General features: G+C 35.1%; 1 protein-coding gene and 1 long non-coding RNA gene across 2 annotated transcripts in view; one reads left to right on the plus strand and one right to left on the minus strand.

Annotated features, from left to right (window-relative positions):
* The window catches only part of Ptr (patched domain-containing protein), an 88,029-nt gene that overhangs the window by 13,400 nt on the left and 60,116 nt on the right, over positions 1–14,513 (plus strand). The gene's annotated exons all lie outside the window — the stretch shown is intronic.
* LOC141482424 (uncharacterized) overlaps positions 7,054–14,513 on the minus strand; it is a 442,404-nt gene continuing 434,944 nt past the window's right edge. The window contains exon 5 of the long non-coding RNA XR_012465528.1: positions 7,054–7,528. This is a non-coding gene — a long non-coding RNA (uncharacterized lncRNA). The remainder of the gene's footprint in view (positions 7,529–14,513) is intronic.

Here is a 14,513-nt window from a genome sequence, read left to right on the forward strand (position 1 = left end):
CTCTGCTGCTTCATCATTTCCCAAACAGAGGCAATATTACACACTGTCTTCCAACAGTCCGAGTCTCTGCATATGATGATTCAAATGACAGGACCTATAAGAAGGACTATTAGACATCGAAGTTCATTCCTACTGTAGTCCAACAACTGATTTGTATGAAGCTTCGAAGGGTGAATAAACGTATTGGAGTGAGCCAATCCTGGAAGACTCTGCTAGAAGTCCATACATCTTCATGCCATCCAGGTGTTCAATCTTCGTTTGGAAAAGCCTAAAGTGATGCCAATGACAGGTTCTGGTCCGATGAAGCTTCTTATAGCATCCTTCTTTGCAAGAGAGTCAGCAGCTTGCCTTCCAGGCTAATATGGCCAGAAATCCAGACCAGAGACAATCTGATACGTCTTCCTATTAACGAGAGTTGTTTTTTTGGCAATTTGCTACCAATTAAGACGTTGCTCGGTATTAGCCAAGAGATTTTAACGCCGCTTGACTGCCCGAGAATATTTTTATTGACTTGTTGGATTTTTCCAATCACTCCGCACACAATTCAATAGCGTAAATTTCGCCTTGAAGTACAGTCGCATAGATTCCTAGGCAGGTTGATATCTCTGTCCTGGGTCTGCGACTCGAAACACCTGCACCAGAACCGGAAGGTGTTTTTGATCCATTTGTGAACCAACAATTATCTGCTCTTGATACTTCCTTCTCCCGGAGGATCCAGTCCTCTTTACTCGGGGATAATACTTTAAAACACAGTTCGTAGTTGACAGCTGGATGCATAAAGTCATTGGTCACTTCCAGAATGCTGTGACTTCCAGCTGCACTCTGCATTAAATTGATTTGTGTAATTGGCAATGTACATAAATCTATATGCAGTCCATCTAGCCTCTCTCTCCAGAAAAATGTGGAAAGGAGGCAGATCTAGAAGGATATGCATGGCCGCTGACAGTGTGGTACTGATGGCACCAGTGATGGCCAGACAAGCCTGCCTATGTAAGCCAGAAAGCTTCACCTAGGCCATTTTTTGTAAAGCCTTCGACCACAAGTTAATTGCACCATATGTCCCAAGTTTTACCACAAATCCTTCGACATGTCCATAGGGACAGTCTGGCTTTGTGTATCACTTTTTCCAAGTGAGCGTTCCAAGTGGGACACCAACTGTGAACAACATCCGTCGTGCTTTAGAGGAAATTACAAGCTAATCTTCCCGACGTGGACCTGGCCAAGATGACAATATCACCTGTCGAGGGCATCAAGCAGACTATCCACATGGAGCGACCACAGAAGAGGAGATAGTACGCCACCTTGAGGGCACTCTCTGGTGATCCTGAACTTAATGGCTTCGCTCTGAAGACTCGTAGTTGCAGTTATGTTCACCAGCATGGCATATATCCAGCCAGGAGTTCTGTGGAGTATGGTTAGTGAGGCAGAACTTTGACGCTTAACTCGTTAAATTTTTGGCAAAAAGATTGGTGAAACGTGCAGACGGTCGTTGTCTTAGAAGCAGAATTGGATCTCTTCTGTTGACCAGTGTTGGCTGCTGCCTTACATGAGGACTTTGCTGTGATGTTTTGACCTGGTTGCAGGAAGTTATAGTGAATCACATCAGCCGCTAACCACCATACAGTACCCATGGTCTTTTTTGGTGACTTTTTTCTTTTGAAAAGTTTCTGGGAGGCTCATCGGTGTCCAAACACGTTCCTGAACGTTTTCTGTTGCCGCAGAGGATTCACTTTTCATCACACTTCACGATCAGATCCAAAAGTTGCGCAAAAGCATAGAAAAATAATTTTTGTCTATCATTCAAATCGGAGAGCACCCACTTTTAGAACTTTTGACCTTTCCCATATGTTTCAAACCATCAAAAACCACATGGGAGCTGACGCCTAGTTCTTCTTCCGCCATTGCATGCACCATTTGTGGTGGATCAGTCTTCAACAGCGTTTTGGTTCAATTTGGATTGGTGAAGAAAAATTGACCAAAAATTGCTTAACAGTATTATATAGTTATAAACTGAAAAGAGACAAAAAAACCGATTATTTATGGAGGTACAAAAACAACTTTGAGACAACCTAATAACTGCGTTTTTTTCAAAGATATACGGAATTGACAATTCAAATCTCAATGATGATATCAGCAGATATAAAATCTGAATAAATGAACTTCAAACGTTCAAGCCAATTTCGGATATACCTATACAGTAGGTTGAATCAGAAAACAACTACTCCCCTGGCTAATACCACGAACGGCGTTAGATTATATCCGACAGGCGTCAGCGCAGGAATATTCACAGAAAATTTCCTGCATATGCAATTGGCAATACAACTGAAAAAGTCAACCTTCAATTCTGGAACGGGCACACTTGCAGACCGGTTTCGGGCTTCTTAGCCACTCGTCAGTGCAAGATAGTGACCTTCAATGATATTTCATAATTGAAAATCGAAATTCTTTCAGAGTATTTCATTCCTCGTCTTAAGTTGGAGCGAGCGGAGTAGTTGTTTTCTGATAGGCGTCAGTCCATTTAACCTACTGTGGATGTATATCCGAGACTGGCTTGAACGTTTAAAGTTCATTTTTTTAGATTTGTTTACTGCCAGTCTTCAAACTTACCCCCATTCTGGTATATAAGAAAACTTGCTGCTAAAACTGTTCCAGAAACATGATTATTCTCTCAACATGAAGAAACGATCAAGAATTCTGATTATGAGCATATTTCACTTCAAAGTCATCTCCATTCGTTCTAAAATCGATGTTGTTGGGTTTCACTGTGTCTAGTAGCTAATTACGTTGCTCGAATAGCTTATCGGTATTTCACTGCAAACATTTTACAGTACTTTTGCTATGGAAACAGTTAAAATTCAAAAAGAAAACAAACGAGTTTCAGGTGGATCTGATAGCCTCACTACTGAGTTCGAAATATAATTATTATTTTCAGTTCAGTACGATCATAAAAAATTACTTTCAATGAGCTGTGCATGAAAAATCAAGTGAATTTTGGTATTGTCACTATTATCACAACTTTTCTGAAAGAGAATTAATCGTATTGAACAAGATGACCCAATCTCTGGTCTTGTGGAGGAGATTGGATTTTTCAAGAGAAAAATCTCCTTTGGCCTCGTTCGACTCAAGACAAGACGAGACAAGAGATGAAAGTCTCTTTTCTTGGCAGCAACAATGAAATTCCGTCCCTTGCATTAGTAAAGGTATGCATTTGATGTGAGTAAAATGTATCAATATTCGTCAAGATCCCAACCCTGCCAATGAAACGTTCTCGCAACTTAATTAGTAATGCCGGTATTGACCGCCGTTGCCCAATGCATCAGAAAATATTTTATTAAATTCAAATTTCAGCCTTGGCTACGAAATTATCCATTCAGTTCATCAAACGCGACCAGGTCTTAGGATTTCGCAAAACGTCCAATAAAGGAAAGTCTATTCGAACTCCGCGACCGTGTCGGTGTACTTTATTATTTTCACTTGATTACCTAAATTACGTATAGTATTGTGTCGATCAGTCTTCGATTAATCATAGAATTTCATGAGTTGCGTCGAGCTATTACTTGACAAGGAAGTGAATATTGTAATAAGCTAGAGACGATACTAATAATATATTTTATCGCTCAAGTGTCTGAGCACTATCACTTTACTTCTATGAATGTTCATCAAACAATTTGAGCTACACTAATTCATTAGTATTTCAAGAGAGAAAGATTATGTGATGGAAATATACTTAATTGTGAGATTTTCACTAAACAATGTTACAAAACCGCCACACGTGTTTCACTATACAATAACTTCTTCAGGCGTGTCTATACTATAATATACTTTAGTATATTTTTTAAAGCTATTTACTTAAAAATGTAGAAGTAAATTGTTTCTTGAATAAGACATAGATCAGTTCTTGACAATAAATCATTTGACTTCCCAATACTATATCATCATAAATTGGGAACTTTGTGAATAAATGAAAAAAATAACGTTTTACAAATATGTGTGAATTATTCACATACGTTTGTTTCATATACAAACTGGAATAAAAATAAATTCGAAATAACTACTTTCCAATATTGAATCATACGAAAGCCACTCCCATTCGGTTTTTACTCCGAACACTCGTGAAGGAATTGAAGAAGATATCATTCACAGGAATGCTACCCAGCTTTGCTATCAGTGATATAAAAATTCAAGGAGAGAGCCATAAACCACCATACCTTTAATTATTTGGAAGGCTTCAACATCTTGAGCGATCATCAATATGGCTTTCGGAGACAAAATGAGATTTTAAAAAAATGGTATTTAGTTTTTCGTTAATAACTCAAAAAATATTAATAAGTGAGCAATTTTGAAAAAAGATGGTTGAAGAGGAGGTAATTTCCGATAAAAATTTCCATCTCCCGAAACTCTATCTCCATTATTTATAATTTCAATTCGACTTTGAAAATAGGGTTCCGCGCGGCTGTTACGGCATGCGCGCGCTGCCGCTAAAGAGAGTTTATCAAAATAAATAATTTTTTTATGACATAAAATGTCATTTTAAAAATTTGAAAAGAATTCTAGGATCTTCTTAACACTTGAATGAATCAAGTCCCGTAGAAAAAAAAGTTTTATTACCATTTTTCAAAAAGTTATTCAATTGTTATCTAACAAGTTTTTTCCTAATCTCCGTTGGCATAAATAACGGGATAAAAGGTATAAATAACCCTATCTTCAGAGTCTTAAAATTATAAACAATGTAGATAGAGTTTCGGTAGTTGGGACTTTTTTATCGGAAATTTGTTACGGTTAGGTTAGGGGTTAGGTTAGGTTAGGTTTGGTTAGGTTAGGTTACGTTAGGATAGATTAGGTATATAAATATATATATATATATATATATATATATATATATATATATATATATATATATATATATATAGTTAAATTCCGGCAACACTGTACACTAGATGTCAAAACCGCCAAAAGTCTAAAAATGTTGTATTTATTATATTGTATGGCGGCGGCAACACTGTACGCTGGACGTCACGTAAAGTCAGAGACGTACAGTCAGACGTTAGAGTAAAGTGGAGGGGCTGGTTTCTAGCGACGCGATACCTACTTCTTTACACAAACAGTCTTTTTTACTATGGAATATTTGGACTGTGAGGACTTTAAAGAAAATGTTTCGGCGAGATCATCAAAATAGTCTACTAGTAGAAATCCATTTATATGTTCTATACAGTCTTCTGCCTTCCAGCCTATCTACTGTCTATTTGTCATGTTCCTCTCGATTTCTTCGAAATTGAGTTTTGTTTTACTTAACAACAGCAATCAGTAATTGTTTACATTTCATTTGCAACGAGTATAAACTGTATAAACGAGTATACATGTTTTTCCGATGTCATCGTCAGTCAGTATTGGTCTCACGTATGGAGCTCTTCCTCCAAACATACCCTGAAGTTGCTGGGTTGTTCCATCCAGAAAAGAGCCATCCGCCTGATTGGAGACGTGAACATCACGTACAACCTTGATAGCCTGGAATGTCAATAGATACTTTGGTACATTTGATTCCACCAAGGGCGGTACATATCAGAAATACGCGACGGACTATGGCTGCTCATCGTTTTGAGGTTCAACTCAGTACACTTCGAACTTCACTGTTTGAAAACTCTTTCATCTGGAGAACTGCGTTTATGTAGAATAAACTTCCTGAGAACGTTTTTCCAAATGGATTTAATCTCCACTGATTCAAATCCAATGTGAATCGCTACTTTCGCACAGACACCGTTCTAGAGCGCCTTAAGGATTTTCCTGTGCTTGTGTTTTGTCCTTAAGAAAAGAGGGCAAGTTTCTTCAAGGGCGTTATTTAAAATCCATTTAAGTTACATCAATCTTCAAATTTACCATGAATATGAATTTCAATCTGAATGAAAGTTGTGCACTTTTATAACCAAGTGAATACCACAATACGAATGAGTCATCCAACAGTATCCCATGTGGAACATCAATTATTTATACCTATTATGTAATTACAATACTCTACTTCCACTTCAAACTGCCATTCATTCATTTCAAGAGTTTTTTCGTAACATGACACGTTTTAATTATCGAAGAATTTCATATTTTTCGCAACTGAATTACTTAATTAACAAAAAAGAAACAGATATATGAAATAAGAATTGAGGTTTAATTCTGGTAATATTTTCACGGCCAATGAATTACGAAAAGAAAACAAAGAAAGATATTTCTTATTTTGTACTTTTTTTGCTTTTCGTGTACGATTACACCTTGAGTTTTAATGAAGCAAGACATTGATTATAAATTCTCATGCTAGCACTTTTTTAGCCAGAGACAGGTGTTATCCAAAATGTAGATATTTTTACAAATCAGAATTTTCTATTAACAACGCAAAATGGAGTAAGCAGATTGACCATTTCCCGATTTTCTCAGAAGATGCAGAGGAAAATAAACAAGTTCTGAAATTATCTTTCTCTTACAAATTCGAAAAAACTACCATGAATCTATCTAATTCAGTTTCAAGTAATTTGACTTCAAATTCCTCATTACGTTGGAGAGAATCATAGCATCCGTGATTACTCGAAGGAAAACAGCAGTGTCGAAATTATCAAAACCCTTGGACTCAAAATAAATAGGTTGAAAAATATTGGCAATACTTATCCAATGCTTATCAAATACAAGATGGTTATTGAATTATTTGAAAAAGGATGACTACATGAAATATATCAATACTAATATTTCTAGCATGGAGGGTGCTTTAATCAAAGCTTTCGCAGAAGTTATCAAGGAATTGTTAGTCAGAAGTTTCATCTGATAGAGCAGTGAACTCAAGTCTCCTCAAAAAGCCTTGATGCGCATGGGTCATACGCATCAAGACACCCAGGAGTTCCTTCGTTATCTTTTAGAAGGTTTACATGACGACGTTAATAGAATTGATGAGAAACTTAAACCGATCTTAACGAAGAATAACGAAAAATCGAGCGACAACAAAAAAGCACAAGAGTCATACCTGATGTATTTGAATACACATAACTCTAAGATTGTAGATAGTTTCCTTGGTGAACACACTGTGGACACTCATCTGTAACCATCGATCCTTTCTGGGATTTGGCACTTCCCATACTACAAAGAACTGGCGAATTGAGTTTATCACAATGCTTGGATTTTTTCACATGAAAGGAAACGTGTTGGAGTTGCAAGGAAAGAAGAAAATGCACAAAGTCTTTATCAACCCATAAGTTTCCCAGTATTTTAGTAATTCACTTCAAAGTATTCTACCTAAAGGAAATATTTAGAAGCAAGTTATATGTTGCCAATGAATTTCTCTAGATGGATATGAAGGATTATGCAGCAGACAATGTGACTCCGTGTCGTTATAATCTATATGTCCTTTCGAATCACAGTGGGTATACTTACAGCGAACATTATACAGCATTCTGCAGACATCCCTGTACTGGCACGTGGCAGGAATACAATGATTCACACGTGTCACCAATTTCACCCAAATCGCTTGTGAGTGGAGATGCATGCATCCTCTTTTCTGAAAAGGAGGAAACGAGTTTGAGCGTGTCGAAAAATTATTTTTGATCTGTTAACTTTAATGTTATAATGAATTTTTTTCACATCTATATAGAAAGGTAGCCTTTCACGGCTGACGTCAATGTTTTGAATGGATTCCGGAGATTATAACCAAAGATGACTACGGCAAAACCCGGAAGCCAATAAAAATATTTATACAGGAAAATATGGTTTAATTCATTTTAGTATTACTGTACTCGCCATTAAGAGGATAACATAAATGTTCAATTTCTCACGTTTCATGATCATCTCCTAACACGTGGGAACGGCTACATCGATCAATTTATTGAATGAATATTCAAATCGAAAACCTCTATGACCAACGTGATAGCAAATATAATGTAAATGGTTACTTTTTGTAATGGTTATGATGGTAACTCAAAGGAATCAGAATGACAACAGGAATAACAGGTTTTTTAAATTTCAATAATTTCGTGAATACTCACAAATAAATCAAAACTTTTGCCTCAATTGAATATGGAGATATTCCAACACGATCTTTTATGGTTTATTTCACTTCCGCAGCATGCCGAGAAGAATGATATTCGAAAAATTCTCTACGACCTCATTCTCCACAATTCACATACAGGAGCTAATCGTTTGTGTGTACTGAATTTATGTAAAATCTAATTAAATCAAACTTATTACAATAATAGCTTTATCCGTTCTGTATTGCGAACGCTCACATTGCGCAAGGAATTCTTAGAAATCGAATAAAAAACTTATCATTTCATGCTTATTATTCGGGACATACTCGGGCTTTCACGTAACTTTTGATAATGGAACCATGTCAATTGAGTTTTTATAAAAGATGCGTTTCATTTCTTCTACTCATTGTGATAAATAGCATCATACATCATCATCTCTAGAAACAAAACAAGATTATTTGCCATTTCCAAATTTCATAAAACAAATCACAATAAAAAATATATAATGAATTGATGGATGTAGCCGTTATTACGTGGTAGGAAATCATAATGAAGAAAAGAGAAATAAAACTTTCTATGTTTTTTTACCACTTTTATAATAAAACATAGATAGAAAAAAATAATGAAGTTTTGACAAAAACATTTGCTGAATCCCATGAATATCGCTTATCTTTTTCTAGTATGTAGCTTAATGATGTGAGAAAATTCATTATCAACAGTAAAGATAAAATTCAGTGTCTGATAGATGAAGAATGAATGAGTTAGTCTTGATCCAACTTTATTTCCAAAATAAAAAATGATAATAAGAGTTTTTTCAGAAAGGAGACCCATTCAATATTTTTCAAGCAACTTTTGGTAAACGAGCATATGTTCAATAACAATAATGACTTACTGGAGTTCAAAAAAAAGGTTTGAAAGTAAATGAACATGTTCAATAATAAAGAACAACTGCTCAATAACTTTCCTTAAAAGACAAAATAGAAGCACTATAGCAAAATCCTTAAGGCGCTCTAAGAGCAGTGCCTATGCAAGAGTATTGATTGACATTGGAGGTTTATTTCACATAAACGTAGTTCTCTAAATGAAAGAGTTGTTGAACAGTGAAATTCGAGGTTTACTGAGTTGAGCCTCAAAACGATGAGCAGCCACAGTCTGTCACGTATTTCTGATATGTACGATTCTTGGTTGAATCAAATGTGCCAAGAGTCACTCGAACACCTTCCGTGAAAGTATCTATAGAAAGTAAACAAATTTCCAACTTTTCTTCAATGTTCCGCAGATAATCAAGGTTTCAAGTGATGTCTTCTCTTCTCCAATCAGGCGGATGGCTCTTTTCTGGATGAAATCCAGCAACTTCAGGGTATGCTTAGAAAAACAGCTCCATACATGTGAACAATACTCCAAAGAAGGTCTGATATGAGATTCATAAAGTATCAAAAGTTGCTGAGGTTTGTACAGTTTTCTGGTTCAGAACAGATTTCCAACCTTTTGAGAAGTGGCTTTTCCAGTTCCAGCGACAAGACATATTGGTGTCCATTCAAACCCCCAAGAAACTTATCGAAGCAGAAAGTGTAATTGTCTGAACTGACATTATTATATCCGGTTCGGAGACATTTATTTTTATGTGAAAAAACGGAGTTTAGGTTTTTGTGGCATTGAATTGAACCTGGTTATTTTCACCCCAATTCCAAATTACTTCTAGATCCTCATTAAGATATGCAACTTCCTGCTGCCAGTGAAGATGTGCATCCGTAGCCGATGTCCTGGAATCTAAATGGAATGACGAGATAAGTGTGCTGTCGTCATCAAAACAATATATTGGATTCTTGTTTTCCTTTAATAAGTCGTTGATATACAATACAAAAACGGTTGGAGACAATATAGATCCCTAGGAAACATCAGCGTTGATGGTAAAAGAATATGTTTTTTCTATTTCTCAGGTAGTATCAGTTGCTTTCCCATTTTCAATATCTATCGATATCAATTTGTGAAAGTCATTGTGATTCAACTTATTGATATACTTGGGAAGTTAAGTTTTCATTAGGAACACCTGAAGAAACTATAGTATTCTGTGTTCTATAGTATTATGTTGCATAATATGTGTTCATAAATATCACATAAATACAACTCATATTTTATATACTTTCACTCATCAACAACAACACTTTGAGCTGAACATTTATCCGTTTGTGATAACTTCTGAGTCCAACAAAAATACTTCTATCACAGCTGCAGCGGCAAAATTTTTGCTTTGGAAATAGAAAACTCAGGTCTGCAAAAGGCTTGAGTCCTTGAAAGCAGAGGAGCACCATTATGTCCTCTGATATTGAGGAGCTGGATCCAAGAAACTGATAACTTTCCTGAAGGTCCTGGCATTCCGGGGCTTTGAAAAGATTATAATTGCTCAAAAACCGTGATAGGCTCCAGTAGCGAGAAGATGAGAAACCTAAAGATTCATTGAAATTGTACTTCTTGATTCACCATTTGAATTTTCTGCTATAACAATTAAAAAAATAGTGTTGTACCTATTGGTTGTCTAAATGTACTACTTGTACATATACTTCAATAATGATTCAGACTAAATTGATATCATTATTTTACTGGTTCCATTCGCTTCTTCTTGGCTCTCGTTATCTCTTCGCTGCCGGACTAGTCATTTTGCGCATCCGCCAAAATTTTAGATAAACAGGCTAACTCGACCAAAATAGTCTCAGTCTTTCCAATAACTTTTGGTCCTCACTATTACTTTCAGAATCATTTCGATTGGTCATAGGGGAAAAGCACGTTAACGAAACAAACAATACTGTATTTTTAGAAGAAGCAGCCGTATTGTGTTTCCGAAAATTGAATAAACTTGAACTTAAGTTGATCAAACCAATATGAATTTGTCAACTTTGGAATTCTGCACTTTCAGAATTGATAACAATGAAAAACTTTGATTGTGGAGAGAGCAAAGTTTTTTGGTATTTTTGGATACTTATACGGTTTACAATCTGAAAAAATTAGAAGGAAAATACAATTTACACGATGAAGAACTTCATACAGGTCCAATAATGCACTCGCGGTTCAACCTAGAACCACTGATGATACCTTTGCAGATCGAAACAGCGTTGTATGGTAATGAATCACGAAGGCTTTGTTTTTGTGAAATGAAGTACTTTAAACATTATGACGACATCCGTAGGGTTTATGTACCCGGATTAGCTCTATTTATTTATTCCAATTAGTTTCAATTGCGTTTAATATTTTTCTGTTGCCAGTAAAAGTTCTTCTAATCGTTGAGTAATCACCAAAAAACCTTGATTTACCTAAGGAGAACAATTTATTCAAATTAGTATTTACAAAAAAAACTGTCCATTCATGCTAATATGACTTTCAATTCCTCTCACATCAAACTAAATCAATAAGTGATTGTTACAGTCTGATCATAGTACAAGGCGACCTACATGGCAATTATGTACCTTTTTCCCTCCGCATGTTCATACTCCCACAAGTATTTTCCTTGCGGTATTAGGTAGTCGTAAATAGTAAAAACCTTGATCTTGTTGAGCTGTACATTTTTGTATGGACCGAAATTTCATTTTATCTACGTGTAGTATGAACAAGCGTAGATTTTACCGAAGTAGTTAATAACGATAGCGATGATCCCAAATGATTCGCGAAGTTGAATTATCTACCGATATTCTTAGAAAGTAGCATCTGCAAACAACTGAAAGATCAGTATCGAATGAGGGTAATATGGTAAATTCACTGAAAGGAAATTTTCATCAATTGGTACTATTACATTCATAGAAAAGTGAAAAAGTATCATTCTCCTTTCACTTATCAAAATGCACCTTGTCTTCAAAATATTGACACTTCTTCAGTTTCTAGAATTCTTAAAAAAGTATAGAATATTCAAAACTGATGGAGTTTATGACTTTCGATTCCCTATCAATTGCTGCTTTGCTTTTGAAAATCGGGTTCGCTAGTTTTGAAAAAACTAAATATTCAGTCATTATGATCATTTTGGAGCACTTGCAGTTTCATTTCAAGAAATACATGAATCAGTTGGAGTGCAATCGTAAGGACTCAAGTCTGGTGATGGAGGAGGCCTCTTGATTTAACTTCATCGTCATATCGACCAGTCTCGAAATCTGTCCACCAAATAATTAAAATATTTTGTCAGTAATGTGGAAAAGCACCATCTTGATCAAACATAATTTAGGGTCTTGAAGAAATTAGTAATAGTTGGGTCGATAACATTTTGAAGTAAATCCATGTACATGTCATGTCATCTTTCAGATTTCCGGAAAGCAAAGGAGGACTGGGATTGCTATTGGTCCATGTACGGCAATTGTGGTGATTGACTAAACTGAATCTAGGACAAATATATTTGACAAATTCCTCAATTGATTTTTTATAGTGTTCTTGAAATCTGGATGAATACTGACAATGAGAGAAAGGAACTCAAAAATAATTGATTGCTGATTCTCACTGGACTTCATTTGTTCTCAATACAACAATACAGAAAATTATTTGCACTCATATAGATGTGTGCATACACATAGATTCGTTAGTAGTAGAGAAAATGGAAATTTCGGCCTTCAATCAATAACACCTTCGAACAAATCCTCTAACCAAGAAACTTTTGATAATTCACAATCAATTAAGGATAACTGCTTATAATTATTATTTCGAGAATGTGGTTTGCATTTCTTACTCAATTGCCAACTCTACATTTAGCTCAGATTATGTGAAACGTAATCTGTGTCACTATGATCTCGCTCAACTAGATATTAATCGGTCATCATGAGTACAAATTGTGATGATTGCCCAAACATCCTTCAGATTTCAACATACGAATCCGTTTACTGACGTTTTAACCACAACAAAATAGGACACAACCGCATTTATTTTTCATTATTCCATTATCAGCAACGTATATGTATTTTTTGGTTGAAATTTTCTATGGAAACAATTTACTTGTCAGCTAAATGTCAGCTACGATTTACAGGATTGCTACATATTTAATTTCAATATCCATTGCAAAGACCTATTTTCGAATAATGAATGAAAGATTTCACATCGATCATAATGAACTGAAAGAAAGGTAATTTCACTTTCCTATTGTAATTCACTTCTAACGATGTAGACCTTGTGAATTTTGTGAAAATTTACATCAATTAAAATAATATCAATATAAATAATGATTTCTCCTGAGAAACTTCTGAAAGGCAATAGTTCAAATCACAGTTTGAAATATTTAATGAGTTAGAGATTGAAAAGGTTTGATACTATCGTGGTTGTGGTGAAGCCAAATTATAAATACTTCTATAGAAAGTCGAAGAAAACCCCGTTAAGGACAGGCTCATAAAAAAAGTTCAAGTAAAAATATAAATGTGGTGGAATCGGCCGATACTTGATTGAAATGGAACTTTTCTCTCCTAAATGGTTTGCAAATGTGAAATTGATCTTTCCATACAAGGAACTACTTCTATCTATGGTCTTTAATTCTTCGGAAAAAAGTTCTCCCATTTGACCAATATAAAGTTTTGGGCAAGAGTCACAAGTCAACTTATATACTCCTGGTATGGTATTGTAAATCAGTCATCTTGAGTACTTCCAATTTTTAAATTACAAAATTGAACACAAACTCGGTTGAAGGTTGAATCGTAGACAAAGACAACATAAAATATAATTCTTGTGAGCAGATAATTCAAGCTGAAAAAAAAAAAATCGAAAGAAAAACACTTCTGTTGTTTCACTGTGAAAATATAAGATCCGAAAGATAGATAAAAGGGAATAAATATAGTTTAAAAAACTAAAAAACACGCTTCTAAAGAACATCGAACTAAAAAGTTGAAAATATATTTTTTAATAAACCTAAAACAATAACGAACGAAAATTACCAGTATTATTGTGAAAAAAGCGACGGGCGATTGATATATAAAAAATTTGGTACAAAGCGTGGGCGCTTCGTTATTGTTTAAAGCTTTATTTAAAAAAAATTAGTTCGATGTTCTTCAAAAGCGTGTTTTTTAGTTTTTTAAACTATATTTATTTTTTATTTTTTAGTTTCGTATGCTATAAAAGCGTGTTTTTTAGTATTTTTAAACTATATTTATTTTATCTGAACTTTGGGATCAATCAGCCGTATATTGTTTAGAAAAATGACCATTGATATTTTCCGATTCCGGAGAGGGAGCCTGAAAATCAGCTACCAAGCCCAAAGAAGGCAGCAGGCGCGCAAAGGAGGGTTACAAATAAGGCAGCACGCATGTTGATAAAAAAAATAATTTTTTCAAATGAAGAAATACATGTAAAGTGAGTTCGAATTATATCAAGAAGGTTACGTACAGCGCCATCTGCCCGCGAATAGATCAAGCAATAATGTCGATAATTCTGTCAAATACAGATCCCGAGCTAGAGAGTTACAAATAAACAAACATACATACATACAGGTGAAGCTGATAAAAGCGCGTTAATAAAAAAAACGAATAATTTTTTTATGTTTCTACAAGACACCGAACTATTCGT

The sequence above is a fragment of the Leptinotarsa decemlineata genome, unplaced genomic scaffold, assembly GCF_025532065.1.
Source record: "Leptinotarsa decemlineata unplaced genomic scaffold, Ldec_3_MD MMD2_tig00001064_RagTag_RagTag, whole genome shotgun sequence".
In the NCBI taxonomy this organism is placed as follows: domain Eukaryota; kingdom Metazoa; phylum Arthropoda; class Insecta; order Coleoptera; family Chrysomelidae; genus Leptinotarsa; species Leptinotarsa decemlineata.